The sequence below is a fragment of the Lontra canadensis genome, unplaced genomic scaffold (assembly GCF_010015895.1).
Source record: "Lontra canadensis isolate GAN:19392208 unplaced genomic scaffold, GSC_riverotter_1.0 scaffold71, whole genome shotgun sequence".
In the NCBI taxonomy this organism is placed as follows: domain Eukaryota; kingdom Metazoa; phylum Chordata; class Mammalia; order Carnivora; family Mustelidae; genus Lontra; species Lontra canadensis.
In genome coordinates this window covers 8,209,402-8,216,549 of record NW_022631065.1, presented here as the reverse complement: position 1 = coordinate 8,216,549, position 7,148 = coordinate 8,209,402, and the positions used below count along the sequence as shown (strand labels likewise).

Below are 7,148 nucleotides of genomic sequence, written 5' to 3'. Positions count from 1 at the left end.
TTATAAAGGCCCCATTGAGCCCTGCTGGCAGCCACAAACACATAACTAAAAAGAGCATTAGAAACCGTTCTGTTTACAGCAATTAACTGGACCCAAAGCCCTGTCAGCAATTCCGGTAGCGTGGTCTTTCTTTGTGTCTGTTCTTTAATATTCAAAACTTGTTCAAATAGTGTGAAAAATTGAATACATCCCTCTGCTGCAACTGATACATATGATAAACTCAGGAGCTAAAGCTGCAATGATGCATCTTAATGTATCCAGAGGCTATCACCAAATGGAATGTGTGACAGAAAGCAGTGGCTTTGTGGAGATTTTGTGAGAGCAGATATTTTTTCCCCTGGATTGAAACACAGAAACTTTAAAAAATCCTCAAATCAGCAACTAACTGGCCATCCATCTGGCAGCATTTAACAGAGCTGAATTCATTCTCCTATTAACACAAAGGACACTGGCTCAAAGCTTTAACCTTAAAATAGTCATGTGACTGAGTCCACACCTTTTATTTTTTTAAAACTAAGTGACAATGTGGAGGAGCAAGGCAGGCCTCATGTATGTGATTGGTAAATGATAGCGCACTCTAGTGCTACCACTGAGGAGTGGGAATTAGTAGACCTCTGTCCTCATGTTCTCTGGCCACTTCAGTGAGACTACTAGAAAAATAAATATGTTAACTGTCTTCCAAATTAAGATACTGTAATTCTAAGCTCTGCTTTATTATGAGTTTTTATGAACTGTTAAGGCTCGTTTTACTCAATTGGCATTTCAGGATACAAACTGTGATAATAATCCTGGAGAAAATCATGGAAAATGAATTTACAAATCATTAAACTATCAAGACAGTACATTAAACTATAAGACAAGCTATATAAAAATTGAGTTTTCTATATGTCAAAGTGATTCCATAAAAATATTATAGAAAAAATCCCATTCATATAAGAAGCTTATGCAAAGAGACTCCTCCTAGTTGCAGTGCAAAGAAAAGACCTAAAACTCAGAAAAGAACAGGTATTGTTCTGTTAAACCAGTCCTCTCTCTGTAAAAGGTATCCCTCCAGGAATTTGATGACTGTTGCACAGTGTAAACAAATAGTGTCACAATAAACTACATGCTTGCTCAGTTCTCCTGTCTCCCAGCTGTATTGTGCTGTTACTTGTTATTTGTGGTTTCTTAACTTGGTGGTGGATTGTGGTTTTAGCTATTCTGATTAAGGATAAGTCTTAGATAAGGTATTCCCCCTGGGTGCCAATGAGTGTGGACATTTCTGTTCCCCTGCCCTGCCTCTATCTAGAGCTCCAGATTCAGCAATTACTCCTGCCCAGTTTTTCCTTCCCTGTTCTCTTCTCCCAGCTCCCATATGTGTTTCCTAATACATTCCAACAGTTCCCTTGGTCTACTTGTTTTCCACCTGCCCACACGGACATGAATTAATTAAGTACATTTGCACTCTGTCTTCTTACCTACTTCTAAAATTTTATGTACAGTAGAAATTTTGTATCCTTAAAAAAAGGGTAAGAGAAAAGCAGTGATCGCTGCCTTTCTCAACACAGATTAAAACTTTTGTTTGTTGGGGAGGACAATAAGAACCCTTCATGGTTCTTCTCGATGGCCTGAGAACCAAACTGACATGACACAGATTAGCAAAATGAGGTATATATGTCATTCTGAACTAAGAGGGGGCAGGTAGGGTTTTAGGGCTATAAAGGGAAGGAAAACAATTCATAGGAGAATGGAAAGAGTAAATGTTTGGTAAACCAATGTTCGCTGACCCACCCAGAAACAATGGGAGATGGAGAAGACTTTGATCAAACAGGCCTTGCTAGATTCCTCCCTGTCTACCATACCTACTTCTATTATACTATAGCTATTTATAGTGGTAACTCCCTTCCTAGAACAAATATTCTACCTAAATACTTTAAGGCAGTTAGGGAGAGGGTCAAAGGTTCTGCCTCAGCCTTCTGTTTCTTAAAAATAATCAGTCTAAAATAATCCACCTGCCAGAGACACATTTTGCAGTGGCAAATTTCGCTCACTTACATGTTCTGTAGGAGATACAGGAGAGAAAGAGCCAGGTGGAGTTCTTGCTCCTGCATAGCTGCTCTTCTCCTCACCAGTTCTGTTCATAATGGACACTTCCTAGGGCTCTCCTACAATATTTTACAAATAATGCTGCAATTAATAGCCTTGCACACATATACAATATTAGATGGATAGATGGCTGGATAGACAGAAAAATAGAAAATCTGTTAGTATACGCTTTAGAAAGATTCTAGAAGGGAACAGATCTTGTTACATAAATGTGATTTTAGAAAAAATTAAATATTTATGTAAGAAAAACTAATCACAAAGAAAACATTTAATTCCTAACATATAAATACTAATTGAAACATGGATTTAACTTTATATCAAGCTTAACACAAACACATATACATACACAGACATATATGTATCTGTTCATTAGCTCCCTCTTTAACAATGAAAATATATTTATGTGGGGAATAGCCAGGAAGATTGTGAAGTAGATGAATCATGGGAAAACATGTGTTCTTTAAGTTATTTACATATGTTATTAAGCTTTAATAATTAATGTCTGGTACTCAGACTAAAAGTGAATTTTATGAAAGGGAAAAGTTTCAGAAATAGCCAGAAAATCATCCAAATGCAGACTGTGATAATGTTAAAGTTTTAAAATAGGTGGCAAATGTCAGATTATTCAGTAAGTGGCATTGCTTCACCTGTCTAACGATTAACAAAAATGGCTGCTTCACACCTTGTAAAAACATAATTTCAAAATGGATGAAATGCGAAGATAGAAAATATAAAAATGAGAACTAATTGCTTAATGATGCCTTTATGGGTATTTTTTAAGTTATATTTTTATTTCCTAAATTTTTAATGGAAACTTAAGTTACTGTCAAAATTTTTTAAAAAAATTTATCTTTTGGTTTTTGGCTTAGAGAAGACAAAGGTGCAACTGACTTCAGTTGTCCAAATACAGGTTCATGTGAACACCAGACACCTAAATTCAACCCCAGGTAGATCAAAGTCAAATACCTGAGGTGTACCAGTAAGGAAGTCAGTGCTTCCTCTGACCTGGCTGTGAAGATCTATGTACTGGGTCTATCTCCAGAAGAGATTATTGATGATATCTCTAAGGCAACAGCAACTGGAAGGGTCTGACAATGACAGTGAAACTAACCATTCAGAACAGACAAGCCCAGATTGAAGTGCTACCTTCTGTCTCTGCCCTGGTTATCAAAGCCCTCAATGAACCACCAAGAGACAGAAAGAAGCACAAAAACATTAAGCACAGTGGAAATACCACTTTCAATGAGATTGTTAAAATCAGCCCCAGTCTTTAGTCATTTTTAGCCACAAAACTCTCTGGAACCATTAAAGAGATCCAGAGGACCACCCAATCTGTGGGGGGGCTGTTACCTTGACTGAAGCTACCCTCATGACATCATTGATGACATCAATAGTAGTGCATTAGACTGCTCAGCTAGTTTAGAACTACAAAGGAAAATATTTCAATAAGGGATTTGACAAAAAAAAAATTTAATAGTAATAAACTTCATAAATATGGGAATAATGGAAAAGTTGGGTATTAATTCTGTTGGAGCTGCACTTAAGAACAATGAAGTTGTCCATCCACATAAGACAAATTAAATGTAGTGAGATAATGTGTAAGCATTTTAAATCCTATAAGACTCAATACTTAACTGTTAGTCTCTAGTTGCATTAGAATATTAATGAATTAGGTGGGAAAGAATAGGAAAAAACTAGTATAGTTCAGAAGGTTATTAGAGCAATCCAGATAAAGTACAAGCAGAATATGAGAATGGCTTCAGTAGCACAGTGAAATATCAGGGAGATTTGTTTATTGTATTTTTGCCAGATGCATAAAGCCATCAGAAGTAATACTGAGTGAGCCATCTAGTATTATATTCCTATCTTTTCCCTTACACTCTAATCTACCCCTGCTCACTCACTTCTAATACAACCAAAGTTTGGTGTTTGGTGTGCCTGTCTTGCACCTGGATTTTTAGATCACCTGAGCGAGAATAATCTAATTATATGGTAGACCTTATAGTTCTGGATGTTAATCTAGACTCAGGGAAATCATCATCATCATTATCAGTGCTAGGCACATTTTTAAGCACTTCATAGCTCTTTTTTTTTTTTTTTAAGATTTTATTTATTTATTTGACAGACAGATCACAAGTAAGCAGAGAAGCAGGCAGAGGGGTAAGAAGCAGGCTCCCTGCTGAGCAGAGAGTCCCATGTGGGGCTCGATTCCAGGACTCTGGGATCATGACCTGAGCCGAAGGCAGAGGCTTTAACCCACTGAGCCACCCAGGCGTCCCTAAGCACTTCATAGGTCTTAATTCACTTCTTCCTTACAAAAGTTTTATATGGTATTTTCCTCCATTGTATAGATAATAGGAATAAAATATAGAGGAGTCATGTAAATTACCCCCAAAAAAGCACAGCAATTACCTGACAGGGTCAGACTCTGACTGGGCTACTGTTCATGAGGAGGCTGACACACTGTATTAGGCATACTTTTTTCTGACAGCTCTCAGATTTGCTGAGCCAATACTCAGGTATCTTCCAAATTGCATTTTACTTAGACTTAATGATTTCCCTGCTTCCTTTCTTACCTCATTTCTCCCTACCCTATAATCCAACTTAACACTATTCTTAAATATTGAACACTGACATTTGGAATTTTTCTTGTCTATGTGAGTTAATACATGATTCTTCAAAAAGTTGTTTTGTTTTGTTTTGTTTCTGTCTCAAATACTCAGAAGGCTAAAGACAGAAAACATGACTACAGTGTCCTCGGAGCAGCAAAGCCAAGATTAGCTGGGTTAAGTCTATCATGACTTAAAATCAACTACTAAAATATGTAATGGAAAAATCTATTGTGAATTTGGAAAGATCACCTCAGTCCAGACCACTGTTTGGTATTATAAAGCACCATATCATTTCTCCATTAAATAGCATGACTTGGAGCAAAAACCAACATATGGGCTGTAGGCCCTACTGACTTGAAATCATGTAGATGTGGTATCTAGTCACCCATAATAAATGTGTTCTGCTTCAAGACAAGACAGAAAGATAACAATATCAGGCCATACTGATAACAGTTTGTAAGAAAGGTCAATAAATAAGTGAATAGATATTAAAAGCCTAAGACATTTTAGCAAGTTCATATTTGGGTTGATTTCAATGCTAACAGTACTCAATTTGAAATAGTTTGTCTAGCAGATAGGAAGACATAGGAAAATGGGAAGGAAAATTAATAGATGAGGTATATAAAATACTTTTTCACAACTGATAAAACCTTGCCTAAGGGTCTATGTCATTAATGTATAATATATCTTCTCTTGAGCTCACTATTCACATGATTTTAGTTTTATGTCTTTTTAAAATTAATAATTAAATAAATTATTTTATTGCCAATATCTATAAAATTATCATTAAATGTGGACACTCTATAATTATAAACCATTTGAAGAGGGTATGCAAATCTCCTCTATACATTTTAATATGAAGATTACAAAAATTAGCTTTCACAAAGTAAGGCAAGGAGGCTCTAAACTAAAATTAGACAATTATCAAAAAGGTAAAAAAAAAAATTCATTTGGAAAACCAAAATGAAAATAAAAGCCTGTACTATAAACAGTTTAAATTTTAAATACAATTTTAATTTATAATACATATTTATAGTTAATTTAATTATGTTAAAGCTTTAACAAAGCAAAATGGTATGAGGTTTCTAATATTTAAACAGATGCACATGAAGAACATATTAATGTAATCTTTTAAGACAAAATTGATCATTTTGTTACTAATATTTTTGGTAACGATCTTGATGATGCTGATAATAATATTTGTGTTTGATAATCAACATCCATCTTCAGATTTAAGCATGGATACACATATTTTGTGTGAATTATTAATGCTCTATTTTATGGAGAAGTCTCTATTTTACATCTTGAATTTTCTCTTATATTTAGTTTATTTTAGCACACAGCTAATAAAATCACTTCACATGAGATCATGTAAAAACAAAGTACTATGGAAATCAAAGTACTCTATTAAAGCCACATTCATCATCTCTACAAACAAAAATAATTTTTCCATACACTGAATCATGAAAAAACTTGTCAAAAATTAGAGAAATAAACATTAGTATTTTTTTAAATTCATAAAGAAAGTAGATGAGTTGACTTTTCCTGAGCCAGAACCTACTCTAATAATCTCTCTTTATAATTAGTTTATGCCTATCACGTTGAGAAGAGAAACCTGCATTCTTACTGACATTGAAAAATATGGTTAATTAGGTAATTTCTTAATCGTAAAATTAACATCTTACTTGAAAATAATTCATTTCAGAGGAAAGCAATTCATTCAAGGACAAAAATTACCCATGAAAAAGTTCAGAGGAATAATTGATATATAGTATTTTATTTCCATTTGCACATGCCTCCATGTATAAAAGCAATTTTTTAAAAAGATTTTATTTATTTATTTGAAAGAGAGAGAATGAGAGAGAAAGCATGAGAGGAGAGAGGTCAGTGGGAGAAGTAGACTCCCTGCCAAGCAGGGACTCTAGGATCATGACCTGAGCCAAAGGCAGCTTCAAAACCAACTGAGCTACACAGACACCTCTATAAAAGCAATTCTTAAGGAAATCTTGGTTCAAAGGAATCTATCACAATGAAGAGTTTGTAGACAAGAACTATATTGTTGGTTTTGGGGTGGGGAGAATCTCAGCATATTTTGACCATCTTTTCTCTACTTTTGTCAATGGATTATTTTTATAAGGGTTTCTCATATATTTTTATTCATAGCAGACAATAATCATGCCAACCTACTACTTTAAAAAATGCACTGTAAAATGTGCTCACAGCATATGATCACTCCATGTGACATCCATCTAGTTAATCCTATGCTTTGGATTAAGCATTTCTAAGTCCCTCTCCTTCATCATTCCTATAAATTCATAAAGAAGCTTTTCCAGCTTTATCTGCAAGTACCTTTCCAGTCAGCATGCTTCTGTGCAGAGTCATCATCCCAACCCAAGTGCAAATCACCACCGTCTCTTGACTAGCTTACCCCAATAATTTTTCTAAATGACC

At 34.9% G+C, this 7,148-nt stretch overlaps 1 pseudogene; it reads left to right on the top strand.

Moving 5' to 3' along the window:
- The first annotated feature begins 1,642 nt into the window (after positions 1-1,642).
- LOC116881077 lies at positions 1,643-3,534 on the top strand (annotated as a pseudogene).
- Positions 3,535-7,148: the final 3,614 nt, after the last annotated feature.